The sequence below is a fragment of the Babylonia areolata genome, chromosome 1 (genome assembly GCF_041734735.1).
Source record: "Babylonia areolata isolate BAREFJ2019XMU chromosome 1, ASM4173473v1, whole genome shotgun sequence".
Taxonomy (NCBI): Eukaryota; Metazoa; Mollusca; class Gastropoda; order Neogastropoda; family Buccinidae; genus Babylonia; species Babylonia areolata.
Window position 1 is genome coordinate 77,646,835 of NC_134876.1, and position 14,664 is coordinate 77,661,498.

Here is a 14,664-nt window from a genome sequence, read left to right on the forward strand (position 1 = left end):
AAAAAAGAATAACAAATATATATATATATATATGGAAGTTTGAAATCAAAACCAAACCAAACCATAACAAAACAGATCTCAACAAAACGCAACGACAAAAAACAACCAAAAAAGACGACAACGACAACGAAAAAAAAGTGATTACATTTCCTAGCCAAAACAATGAAGCCATTAAAGTGTCCTGTTCCGGTGGTCTCGTGCTTAGAGCCCTCATCGTCATCTTCACGCGCGCGCGGGGCCCGGCTACATGAATCGCCCATAAATCGGAATGTTCATACCCCCCCTCCCTCCCTCGATCCCCACCCCACCCCAAACTCCATCCCCCCCACCCCCACCCCCAACACTCATCCTAGGCTCTCAGTCCATCTCATTCTTTCCGAGTATCGTTTCTTCGTGTTCTTCTTTCCGAGTATCGTTTCTTCTTGTTCACGTTCGTTAGATGGACACCCTCGTCAGTCTCCGCGATGAAGGCAGCTGTATGTTGCAGATCCGACGGGCGCAATAGCCAAGTGGTTAAAGCGTTGGACTTAGAATCTGAGGGTCCTGGGTTCGAATCTTGGTAACGGCATTTTGTGGGTAAAGGGAATTTGCTTCGTATCTAAAAAACAACAACATGCAATGAGAGAGCTAGACTGGGGAGGGTATGTGTGTGTGTTGGCGGCAGGGGTGGGGGGTGGGGGGGGGGGGCGGGGTGGTGGTGGAGGGAGTTGCATTTGAAGGGGAACGAGAGGGGCAGTAATCTGAAGGAGGGAGGTGGGGTTGGGAGCGGTTGAGAATGAAAAGGTGGCAGGAGAGTGGGGGGGGGGGGGGGGGGAGGGGGTATGGGGAGTGAGTTAAGAAAACACCCTAGATTTCAAACACAAAAATAAATTTATTTGGAATAAAAAAGAATAACAAAAGTATGTATATATTTGGAAGTCTGAAATAAAAAAACAACAACAAACCAAACCATAACAAAACAGATCTCAACAAAAAGCAACGACAAAAACCAAAACCAAAAAAGACGACAACGAAAAAAAAAAGAGATAGTGATTACATTTCCTAGCCAAAACATTGAAGCCATTAAAGTGTCCTATTCCGGTGGTCTCGTGCGTAAAGCCCTCATCGTCTTCTTCACGCGCGCGCGGGGCCCAGCTACAGGAATCGCCCATAAATCAGAATTTTCATACCCCTCCTTCCCTCAACCCCCACCCCAAACTCCATCCTCTCTCCCCACCCCACAAACACCCACCCCTAGGCTCCAAGTCCGTCTCATTCTTTTCCGAGTATCGTTTCTTCGCGTTCTTCTTTCCAGTGTATTGTTTCTCCTTGTCCTCGTTCGTCAGATGGACACCCTCGTCAGTCTCCACAAGGAAGACAGCTGTATGCTGCAGGTCCAACGGGCGCAATAGCCAAGTGGTTAAAGCGTTGGACTTAGAATATGAGGTTCCTGGGTTCGAATCTCGGTAACGGCATCTGGTGGGTAAAGGGTGGAGATTTTTTTTTCCCGATCTTCCAGGTCAATACAAAATGTACAAACCTGCTTGTGGTTGAACCCACTTCGTGTGTATTCGCAAGCAGAAGATCAAATTCGCATGTTAAAGATCCTGTAACCCATGTCAGTGTTCGGTGGGTTATGGAAACAAGAACATACCCGGCATGCACCCCCCCTCCTCGTGGAGGAGTTAGGACTGTAGCATGTGTTCTGTTGTCTTGGCTGTTCGTCGCACAGGGGCAATGTGCTGAGTGACCAATGCGGTTTATCGTTTTATCGTCAGATTAACAAACTGACCAAAATAAAAGAAAAAAAAGTGGAAAAAGAAGAAGAAGAAGAAGAAAAGTAGTAAGGAAAACAGAAACGCATGATTATGCTTGCAAGAGTCTAATTGATTAATTAAGTAATTAATCGCGATGTACATGCATATTATGATATAATCATAATTCTAAAAACTATAATAGTTTTATTATTCCAGACGGACGCGTTTCAGGTCAGCAGAGAAGATGTGTGTGTATGTGTGTGTGATATGTTTATATATAGCGTGTGTGGGTGTAGGGGCCTCGGGTCTGGGGGAAGATTAAGCGTCACACTCACCCGGACAAAGTAGCCCCAATTTGACACGGAGGGGCCGTTCATAGCTCAGCACAAGACAGCGCATCACGGACTCAGCACAAACAGCAGCTCAGCACAAACAGCTCAGCACACCACAGGGTATTACACGGCAAACAACACACATTATGGCACATAACAACGTAAGAAACGCGAACCAAGATGTTATGGGTTTGTTTTTCTTTTGTTTTTTTTTGTTTTTTCTCCTTCTTCTTCTCCTTCTTCGTCTTCTTCACTAAAAACTGAGCGATGGAAGTGAGATGTGCACTGTGTGACCTACTTTCGCATAGACAGGCACGTGCAACTGGTTCAGTTTCGAGAGAGAGAGAGAGAGAGAGAGAGAATATCTCCCTTACACGAATTTCTCTGGCTGTTTTCCAGGTGCATTTCCCTGCCAAGAGTTTTGTTTTGGGGTGTCTCCATGCTTCTTTATGAGTTTATCCCCCGTCCTCCTTCAGAAGATATTTCTCACCGCACTCGTCCCCGTGTGTGTGTGTGTGTGTGTGTGTGTGTGTGTGTGTGTGTGTGTGTGTGTGTGTGTGTGTGTGTTGTGTGTGTGTGTGTGTGTGTGTGTGTGTGTGTGTGTGTGTGTGTGTTGACATTGCTGTTGTTGTTTTTGGTAACAAAACAGAGCAGTGCTTCGATTTATCAGACTAGTTTGTAATCACAAGAAGAGGAACAGGACGAAAAAAAAAGAAAAGAAAAGAAACCCTCCTGCCAAGAGTTTTATTGGTTTGAATTGCCTGCTGGAAATGTCCTCTATTTTTCTGTTGTTCCCTTTTGTTTTCATAGTTATATTTTCTTTGTGTCATCTGTGATATTATCATTTTCTGTCTTTTAGTAGTAGTAGTTGTGGTAGTAACAGTAGCAGTAACAGTAGTAATGTTATTTCATTCTTCTTGTTATTATGGGTCTCTTTCCAGACGTTCATTAGGCGCTTTTATAATTTTGCACAAAGAAAACGTGAGCTGCCTGAAATGGAAAACTATGACCCATAAAAAAAATCAGTGTCCTTGAGCACGTGAAAATCGTGGTTTCAGGACAACTGGTCTGCCTCCAGCTTCGTTTGTCCAAGCCATGTCCACGCGTGCTTGGGGCATGCCGTTGGAAATTCAGAAAGTTCCATCCCCTGTGATGACATCAGTCAGAGATGGAAAAAATTCAGTGAGAAAAGTACAGTTTGAAAAGATATGTTTTGAGTGCTCTGTTGAATGCGGGTGTTGGGGTGTAACGGAGGTGTGAGGGCAGTGAATTCCATTGTTTAGGTGCAACAAAAGGAAAGGAACGTTCACCGTAAGTTTTAGTACGAATCTTTGGAATGGACAGTGTGCGCTTGTCATTTGAAGAACGGAGTTGTCTGGAAGGTGAATAGACAGAAAGTAGATCCGAAAGATAGACAGGACAAGAATCAGTGAAGAAATTGTGACAAAGGACTGAGAGTTTGTATTGTATTCGTGCTTGAATGGGGAGCCAATGAAGGGAAGCGAGTGACATGTTGACGTTTCTTAGCTTTGAGAGTGAGTGGTGCTGTAGGAGTTTTGAACTTTTTGAAGTTAGGCTCTTCAGCCTACAAGGCGAGTCTCACTCATTTCCATCCAGACCAAATCTATACATAATCATGATTGAAAATAAATCTTTCACACACAACTGTCTACCTATACCAATATATATTGAATTAAACGGCTAACTGATAAATCATGCATTCATTCATTCATTCTGTTTCTGTTGTTCTCTGTAAGTTTAGACTTAAATGAACAGTCAAAGCTGATGATATGATTTCTTTTTCTTCTATAAAATCTCAGAAGTTAAAAAACAAACAAAAAGAAACACAAAAAAACAAAACACGCTGCCTTCTCAGAGTCTGGCATACAAAGGTGCCAGTAGTACGCTTCGGGGTCATGGACTTAACTCCGACCAACAATAAGTGCATGTGACACTTCCTGGTTTCCAAACATCCCTGCTTGGTCTTCCTCTCTATGAATCGGAATCATAAGCTGTGAAAATGGGACACATCAATACAGGAACACAGAGAGACAGAGACACGTAGGGACATGGACTCACAGACCGGGAGACACAGAGACAGGGACACATAGAGACATAGAGAGACAGGGACACATAGAGACAGACACACATAGAGACAAAGACACATAGATACACATAGAATCAAGAGACACACAGAGACAAAGACACATGGAAACGGGCACACATAGAGTCAGAAACACACAGAGACAAGGACACACGGAGACAGGGACACACAGAGACAGGGACACATAGAGACAGGGACACACAGAGACAGGGACACAGAGACAGGGACACACAGAGACAGACACATAGACAGAGACAGGGACACACACAGACAGGGACACACATAGACAGGGACAGAGACAGGGACTCACAGACAGGGACACATAGACAGGGACACATAGAGACAGGGACACTTAGAGACAAGGACACACAGAGACAGGGACACATAGAGACTGACATATAGGGACAGGGACACAAAGAGATATGGAAACATAGAGACAGAGACACATAGAGAGACAGGGACACAGAAAGAGATAGGGACACATATAGGCAGGGACTAATAGAGACGGGATACATAGGGATGGGACACATACAGATGTGGACTTAAAGACAGGGACACATAGAGACAGGGACACATACAGACGGGAACTTAAAGACAGGGACACATTACAGACGGAAACTTAAAGACAGGGACACATACAGACGGGAACTTAAAGACAGGGACACATTACAGACGGGAACTTAAAGACAGGGACACATTACAGACGGAAACTTAAAGACAGGGACACATTACAGACGGGAACTTAAAGACAGGGACACATTACAGACGGGAACTTAAAGACAATGACACATTACAGACGGGAACTTAAAGACAGGGACACATTACAGACGGAAACTTAAAGACGGGGACACAATACAGACGGGAACTTAAAGACAGGGACACGTTACAAACGGAAACTTAAAGACAGGGACACATACAGATGTTGACATACAGACAGGAACATATAGAGACAGGGACACATACAGACGGGGACACACAGAGACAGGGACACACAGAGACGGGAAATTAAAGATAGAGACATATGGAGACGGGAACTTAAAGACAGGGACACATACCGACGGGGACTGAAAGACAGGGACACATAGAGACGGAGACATAAAGACAGGGACACATAGAGACAGGGACATAAAGACAGGGACACATAGAGACGGGGACATAAAGACAGGGACACATAAAGACAGGGACATTAAAGACAGGGACACATAGAGACGGGGACATAAAGACAGGGACACATAGAGACGGGGACATAAAGACAGGGACACGTAGAGTCGGGACATAAAGAGATAGACACATAGAGATAGCGACACATAGATACAGGGACACATAGAGACAGGGTCATAAAGACAGGAGGCAATAGAAACAGGGACACATAGAGACGGGGACTGAAAGACAGGGACACATAGAGACAGGGAAATATAGAGACGGGGACTGAAAGACAGGGACACATAGAGACAGGGACACATAGAGACAGGGGCACATAGAGACGGGGACTGAAAGACAGGGACACATAGAGACAGGGACACATAGAGACAGGGACACATAGAGACAGGGACATCTAGAGACAGGGACACATAGAGACGGGGACTGAAAGACAGGGACACATAGAGACAGGGACACATAGAGACAGCGACACATAGAGACAGGGGCATAAAGACAGGGGCACATAGAGACGGGGACATAAAGACAGCCTGGACACATAGAGACGGGGACGTAAAGACAGCCTGGACACATAGATACGGGGACATAAAGACAGGGGCACATAGAGACAGGGTCACATAGAGACAGGGACATAAAGACATGGGCAATAGATACAAGGACACATAGATACGGAGGCATAGGGGCACAGGGACACACAGCGTACGAAGATACACATGAGACAGGTATGCGAATACAGAGGTCAAACGGGCGCAATAGCTGAGTGGTTAAAGTGTTGGACTTTCAATGTGAGGATCCCGGATTCAAATCTCGGTAACGACACCCAGTGGAGATTTTTTTCCGATCTCCCAGGTCAACCAATGTGCAGGCCTGTTAGTGCCTGGACCTACATCATATGTATACGCACGCAGAAGATCAAATGCGTACGCTAAAGCCCCTGGGCAATGGAAACAAGAATATACCCAGTATAAACACCCCAAGAAACAGAATATGGCTGCCTAACTGGCAGGGTAAATGAACAAAACGGTCATACACGCAAAATGTTACATGTCTGTATGAGTGTGCATGTTGTGTGTAACTGAAACATGATTGGATAACACAGGAAACGAATGACGAGCGCCCAAATGGCAGCTGTCGATCGGCTCCGAGGATAGGCGCTGTAGAAGTATTCACATCATCAAGACAACGATAGTGTAGGTGTAACGTCCCGAATCACCCCGTCTCCCTTCCGTAGGTTCTCCAGGGGACGTTTCAATGTCCAAAATCGTCCTTCGGGGAACTAGTCAGTGTTCTCCGGACAGACCTACGGGCACAGACCCTAAGGAATAAAGACCTGGGAGAACACAGAACGTTTGGGACGCTAAATTGATAGGACTTGACACATAGACCTAAAAGAATATGGACCTGGGGGAACATAGACATGCCCTGGATACTGTCCATATATGTCAAGCTGTCAAAGTTACACACACACACACACACACACACACACACACACACACACACACACACACACACACATACACATACACACACGCACGCACGCACGCACACACACACACAGACACACACAGACACACACACACACACACACACACACACACACACACACACACACACACACACACAAAATTCAAGATGGTCAAGCCACATGAATGTTCTGCTTTGACATGATATCTATTGTAGTTTCTTTTGGGGAACGTCGTGCGTCCATCATTTTTGTTGTTTTGTTACAGAACCAACTTTTTTTCCCTGAAGCTACCTATTATGTGGAGTGATGGCTGAACGCTAGTCATTCGGATGAGACGATAAACCGAGGTCCCGTGTGCAGCATGCAATTAGCGCACGTAAAAGAACCCACGGCAACAAAAGGGTTGTTCCTGGCAAAATTCTATAGAAAAATCCACTTTGATAGGAAAAACAAACAAATCTGCACACAGGAAAAAAAGAAGAAAATGGGTGGCGCTGTGGTATAGCGACGCGCTCTCCCTGGGGAGAGCAGCCCGAATTTCACTCAGAGAAATCTTTGTGATAAAATGAAATACAAATACAAATACAAATATTACTGCAGAACAGCTATGAAGTCATTCAGATACTTATGATTCCTCATCGTACACATTTTGTCCAGTCTAAGTTTAGTTCAAGTCTGTGCATTAGAAACTCAGACATCGTTTTGGTTTGTTTGTTTGTTTTTGTTTTGAATATACTGAAGACAGCCGCCTGAACTTTGACCTTCCAGATTCCAAACCAACATTTGGGTCTTTCGCGCAAATCGTGTCACTTAAAGGTGTTTATGTGCTAATATTAAAGGTAGTGAGTTTTAGCCAATGACGAGATATACCTAATGAGTAGAGTGCACACACACACACACACACACACACACACACACACACACACACACACACACACACAGAGAGAGCAATGAGGAGCAGATGCTGTTACCTACACTTCAGAGCTTGAGAGCCCCCCCCCCTGCCCCCCTCCCCCCCCCCAAAAAAAAAAAAAATCATGTTCTACTCCCCACCCCTATCCTGCTCTCTTCCTTCCTGTCCTACTCCTACCCCCCCCCCCCCCCACTGTCATGCTCTTCCTCCCCACCGCATAATCCCACCCCACCCCCCACAACACACACACACACACACAAACCTCCTTCCCCTTTCCTACTCTGCCGCACCCCGAATCCCCCACAACACACACAAACCTCCTTCCCCTTTCCTACTCTGCCGCACCCCCAATCCCCCACAACACACACACAAACCTCCCTTCCCCTTTCCTACTCTGCCGCACCCCCAATCCCCCACAACACACACACAAACCTCCCTTCCCCTTTCCTACTCTGCCGCACCCCCAATCCCCCACAACACACACACAAACCCCCCTTCCCCTGTCCTACTCTGCCTCACCCCCAATCCCCCACAACACACACACAAACCTCCTTACCCTGTCCTACTCTGCCGCACCCCCAATCCCCCACAACACACACACAAACCCCCTTACCCTGTCCTACTCGGCCGCACCCCCAATCCCCCACAACACACACACAAACCCCCTTACCCTGTCCTACTCTGCCGCACCCCCAATCCCCCACAACACACACACAACCCCCCCCCCTTCCCCTGTCCTACTCTGCCGCACCCCCAATCCCCCACAACACACACACAACCCCTTCCCCTGTCCTACTCTGCCGCACCCCCAATCCCCCACAACACACACACAAACCCCCTTACCCTTTCCTACTCTGCCGCACCCCCAATCCCCCACAACACACACACAAACCCCCTTACCCTGTCCTACTCGGCCGCAACCCCGAATCCCCCACAACACACACACACAAACCCCCTTCCCCTTTCCTACTCTGCCGCACCCCCAATCCCCCTCAACACACACACAAACCTCCTTACCCTGTCCTACTCTGCCGCACCCCCAATCCCACACAACACACACACAAACCCCCTTACCCTGTCCTACTCTGCCGCACCCCCAATCCCCCACAACACACACACATACCCCCCTTCCCCTGTCCTACTCTGCCGCACCCCCAATCCCCCACAACACACACACATACCCCCCTTCCCCTGTCCTACTCTGCCGCACCCCCAATCCCCCACAACACACACACATACCCCCCTTCCCCTGTCCTACTCGGCCGCACCCCCAATCCCCCACAACACACACACACCCTTCCCCTGTCCTACTCTGCCGCACCCCGAATCCCCCACAACACACACACACCCTTCCCCTTTCCTACTCTGCCGCACCCCCAATCCCCCACAACACACACACACAAACCCCCTTCCCCTTTCCTACTCTGCCGCACCCCCAATCCCCCACAACACACACACAAACCCCCCTTCCCCTGTCCTACTCTGCCGCACCCCCAATCCCCCACAACACACACACAATCCCCCTTACCCTGTCCTACTCTGCCGCACCCCCAATCCCCCACCCACAATCCCCTGTCCTAGCCCCTGCCTATCTCTACCAATTAACTAACTCATATCTGTACCACACCCTCCTTCTGTCTTGCTCTGTGTAACTGTCCATCTGATTCATCTGATTCATCATCAAAATCCTACTGCAATATGTTCGGTCTTCAGGACAACGTCCCATCGTTAACGGAATTGAAAAGATTCAATGATGAGTGAATAAAAGACAACAACAACAAAACAATCTCTCTCTCTCTCTCTCTCTCTCTCTCTCTCTCTCTCTCTCTCTCTCTCTCTCTCTCTCTCTCCGTATTGTGTGTGTGTGTGTGTGTGTGTGTGTGTGTGTGTGTATGTGTGTATCCATCCTTTCCTCACCCTTAGTATCTATCTATATGCATCTCTCTCCATCTGTCTTGTGTGACTTTTGCTGTATTGGAATATGCTCACTGCATCCGCTTCATGAGCAGCCACGGCCTAAATAGAATCTCTCTCTCTCTCTCTCTCTCTCTCTCTCTCTCTCTCTCTCTCTCTCTCTCTCTCTCTTGTGTTGAAACAAAATGATTATAATAATTATGAGGACGGTGGGAGGAGTTTGGTGATGTCAGTCAGCAAAGGAAACGCCCACTTGGAGGTGTGTGTGTGTGTGTGCGTGTGTGTGTGTGTGTGTGTGTGTGTTTTCTTCAGTTTAACGTCTATTCACTATAAGTGTTTTTAGACGGTGTGTGTGTGTGGAGAGAGATGTGTGTGTGTGCGTGTGTGCGTGCGTGCGTGCGTGCGCGTGTGTGTGTGTGGTGGGTGGGGGAAAGAGAGCGCGCACATAAGAGCAACAGCACAATTAAACAGCTGTTTTGTCACTTAGTCACAAGCAGCAGAAAATTAAATGTCTGCAAAATAAATTCAAGTTGACATTCTTTCTTCGCAACGGTTTGGCTTTGATTGTTTGACTGCTACCCTCTCAGATTGCACCACAATCAGTCATCTTTAATCGCATTTCTTTCCTTCATAACTGTAAAACACTGAGTCCATAAGGTTTGGTTTGGTTTTTGTTGGTTGTTTTTTTTAATAGTTTTTTTTTTCTTCTCAGTCATGTAGGCTGTTATACCCTTTTCTTCTGGGACTGTCTACTCTCGTGACCTAAATCCACTCTAACGAAAGGTTTAGAATTCAGGTTCATGCGTACTAGAACAAAATGCTGAATATGTTTTTGGACTTTTTTTTTTCAGCCGAAAGGAAAAGCTCAACAGATGAAATGATAAGTTCAAACCCGTCATGTTTCACTTGACTGAAAAATTCACCGTCTTCATCACAGAATGATTAGAACATACCAGAACGAACAAACACTTCGTGTAAACACACACACACACACACACACACACACACACACACACACACACACACACACACACACACACACACACACACACACACACACACACACACACACACACACACACACACACACACACACACACACACCAAACAAATAAAACCCAACAAATGTATATCCCACAACCTTGATAAAATAAAATCGGTTTCCTTTCGTTTCGTTTGGTTGAACTGACTGAAAATTGTGCGCGACGGAGTTGACAGATGAAGAACAGACCCTGAAGTGATGATTTTAATCTTTATATATATATATATATATATATATATATATATATATATATATTTCTCAATATATATACATGATATATCTCTCTCTATATATATATGTACACATATACGTATATGTTTGGCAGATATAATGAACATGCTTATATTTTCCACTGAATTCAAACAAAGTGGGTTGGGTTTTTTTCTTGTTTTTTTTTTTTTTCCCCCTGTTTGACAGACATTAAGCAGTACTTCAGATTTCACTTCAACATATGACCCCACTCACAAGCCTCTTGGGACCTTTTTTTCATTTGGTGAGATTTATGGACAAGCCGTGAACATTAATTTTGTGACGGGATAGCGTCGTCGGGGGTGGGGGGGTGGGGGGGGGGGGGGCGGGTGGTGAGAGGCTGGAGTGGTGGTACGGAGGGAATAGCTTGGTGGGGGGTGTGGGGGATTGGCTTAAAAGTATAGTTGCTACAGTTCTAGTTCTTAACAAGCTGCCTGTAGACTGTGTGTGTGTGTGTGTGTGTGTGTGTGTGTGTGTGTGTGTGTGTGTGTGTGTGTGTGTGTGTGTGTGTGTGTCTGTCTGTTTGTCTGTCTGTCTGTCGGCGTCTGTGAGCGTGCGTGCGTGTGTGTGTGTGTGTGTGTGTGTGTGTGTGTTAGTTTGTGTGTGTGTGTTAGTTGTGTGTGTGTGTGTGTGTGTGTGTGTGTGTGTGTGTTAGTTTGTGTGTGTGTTGTGTGGTGTGTGTGTGTGTGTGTGTGTGTGTGTGTGTGTGTGTGTGTGTGTGTGTGTGTGTGTGTGTTGTGTGCACTCCTGCTCCAGAGGGCATCTTTAAAAAAACAAAAGTCACATTTCACTTATTGCTTTGTCCGAATTTGAAGGATATGAATCTGTGTGTCCGTCTGTCTCAGCTATCTATCTGTCTCAGTCTTTCTCTGTATCCGTCTGTCTGTCTGTTTGTCTATATGTGTGTGTGTGTGTGTGTGTCTCTCTCTCTCTCTCTCTCTCTCTTCTCTGTGTGTGTGTGTGTGTGTGTGTGTGTGTGTGTGTGTGTGTGTGTGTGTGTGTGTGTGTGTGTGTGTGTGTGTGTGTGAGTGTGTGTGTGTGTCTGCTGGGAGATTTTTTGTTGTTGACTTTTCGAGTGGAAAGGTTGAAGTTGTGGTTAGGTTTTTACTGTACTTTTTATTCTACCCTCGGCCTGAAGTGGATGCTAACGTGGTGATTGCCTTGAGATGGCCTATGTACTTGGCGAGGCTCTAAGCACCATAATTTGGTTTGTTGTGTGTCTGTGTTTGTCTGTCTGTCTGGCCGTCTGTCTGTCTGTCTCTGTCTTTGTCTATCTCTGTCTTTGTCTCTCTCTCTCTCTCTCTCTGTCTGTCTGTGTACCTGTCTGTCTGTCTGTCTGTCTCTTTCACCCCATGTAAATACTGCTCCAGCTATTTGAGATTCAGAGATGGCAACTTTCCCAAACTAGCCATTAACTCAATTATTCATCAATTATATCTTTTTTATACCCATAAAAGATTCCACAACTAGAAATATATCCCACCACTGAAATCAAAACTTAAGCACAAACGTGTTCTCCTTATGTTTGCAGTAATGTCTGGCACTTCTCTCGCCTGTTAAAGGGTCGAACGCTTCAACACTGCTCTTATATAATCTTGAGAATGTTTGTTGAGTGTAATGTTATCTGTCTTTACTCTGTTTCTGGACCTTGCGATTGGAATGAACTTCCTTTTTCGCTTCGTCAAGTCTCCACACTCAGCTCTTTCAAGTCTGGCCTTAAAACCCACCTCTTCCCAAAATAGCCTCCCTTGCCTGCCCTTCCTTGTCTTTAGTTTCTGCAGTATTAGAGTTATGCATGCGTGTGAATGACTGGTGCGAAAGCGCTTTGATTTGTCTCTGCACAAGATCCAGCGCTATATAAATACCATTATTATTATTATTATTAAGACTGATTTGTAAAAAAATATTTCTAAAAATCTGCTTGACTTCGGGAAAACCGGAAAGGTGCGAACATCTCGTGAACAACTTCAAGCTTTGTGATTCAGTATTTGTAGTGGGTTTTTTTTTGTTTTGTTTTGTTTTGTTTTGTTTTTGTTTGTTTGTTTCTTTTGTTTTGATTGTGTGTGTGTGTGTGTGTGTGTGTGTGTGTGTGTGTGTGTGTGTGTGTGTGTGTGTGTGTGTGTGTGTGTGTGTGTGTGTGTGTGTGTGTGTGTTCAATTGTCTATTTATTCCTTTATTCCTTATTTACTGAATTTATTCTCAGCTCTTCTGATGTCCTTTGGCATCACTGGCTCCGCACTGTCATGTTTTCCAATCCTACCTTACAAACAGAACAGAAACAGTCACAGTAAATGGCCATCAATCTTTCCCATCAATACTTATATACTGATGGCGTCCCGCAAGTATCTGTGCTAGGACCAGTTCTGTTTATTCTCTATACTCAACCACTTTTTGATGTTGTCAAAAAACATTCTGTAAATCACCATGCCTTTGCTGACGATAACCAGCTCTACAAAGAAACGACTTTTTCTGATCTTGACTCTTTAATTGGGGAACTTCAACGGTGTATTGCTGACGTTAAGGCTTGAATGAATCAAGACAAACTACAGTTAAATGATTGTAAAACTGAAGCTATTATTATTTCTTCAAACAGACTGTCTATAAACAACTCCTTGCCTACCTCTCTTAAGACTGGAGATTCAGATGTAGACTTCGTATCTTCAGTGAAAAATCTGGGTGTGACGTTTGATTCAAACCTCACAATGAAGAAATACGTAAACAATCTCTGCAAGGCTGCATGCTTTGAAATTCGAAAGATCAGTTCCATCCGACATCTCCTGACTATTCAAGCAACACAAACTCTGGTGTGCTCTCTTGTCTTGTCCAGACTAGATTACTGTAACTCACTCCTCATTGGTTGTCATAGATACTTAATACAAAAACTCCAGAAAGTTCAAAACGCAGCAGCAAGATTAATCTTTAAAACCAAAAAGACTGACAATATCACTCATCTTCTGCGTTCTCTCCACTGGTTACCAATTTCTGCCCGCATTCAGTACAAAGTTGCAATTCTCACCTTCAACTCCATTTTGGGTGCTGCTCCTCAGTATCTGAGAGAATTGATTCAAACCTACACACCCCGTCGACAACTCAGATCATCTTCCGATTCACGGCGGCTACTTGCTCCCCGTGTTAAAACCCGATCCTTCGGTGATTCTTCCTTTTCTTATTCAGCTCCATATGTCTGGAACAGTTTACCTCATGATCTTCACCACTCTCCTTCACTTCAATCTTTCAAAACTAGTCTGAAAACACATCTTTTTGAAAACGCCTATCCATAGACCTTCTATACTTTTTCAGTTATAAGCCATGCAAACTCTCTCTCTCTTTCGTTGTGTGTGTGTGTGTGTGTGTGTGTGTGTGTGTGTGTGCGTGCGTGCGTGCGTGCGTGTGTGTGTGTGTGTGCGTGCAGTGAAGAACAGTGCCAACGAGGACCTGAGACAAGTATTCAATTATGTAATACGCGTAGTCTCTGAATCTGTTATATATTATTGTGCGCTAAATCATTCTTTTTCTCTTTTTTTGTGAGCTATTGTGTGTGTTTGATGTTTATTGTAAAGCGCTTTGAGTTCTCTTTAAGGGAGGAAAGCGCTCATCAAATGTCTATTATTATTATTATTATTATGTTTGTGAAATATGCCCTCTCTCCTTCTCCCTTTCTTCCCAGTCTCCTTTTATTGCCTTTTATGCTTGCTTCTTTTTTTTTCCTTCTTTTTTATGATTGTTTCTTGGTTTTTGTTGTTTCGTGGAT

The 14,664-nt window shown here is 45.1% G+C and overlaps 1 long non-coding RNA gene across 1 annotated transcript in view; it reads right to left on the minus strand.

Moving 5' to 3' along the window:
- The window catches only part of LOC143293648 (uncharacterized), a 64,207-nt gene extending 61,976 nt beyond the window's left edge, over positions 1-2,231 (minus strand). The window contains exon 1 of the long non-coding RNA XR_013056791.1: positions 2,072-2,231. This is a non-coding gene — a long non-coding RNA (uncharacterized LOC143293648). The remainder of the gene's footprint in view (positions 1-2,071) is intronic.
- Between the last annotated feature and the right edge of the window lie 12,433 nt (positions 2,232-14,664).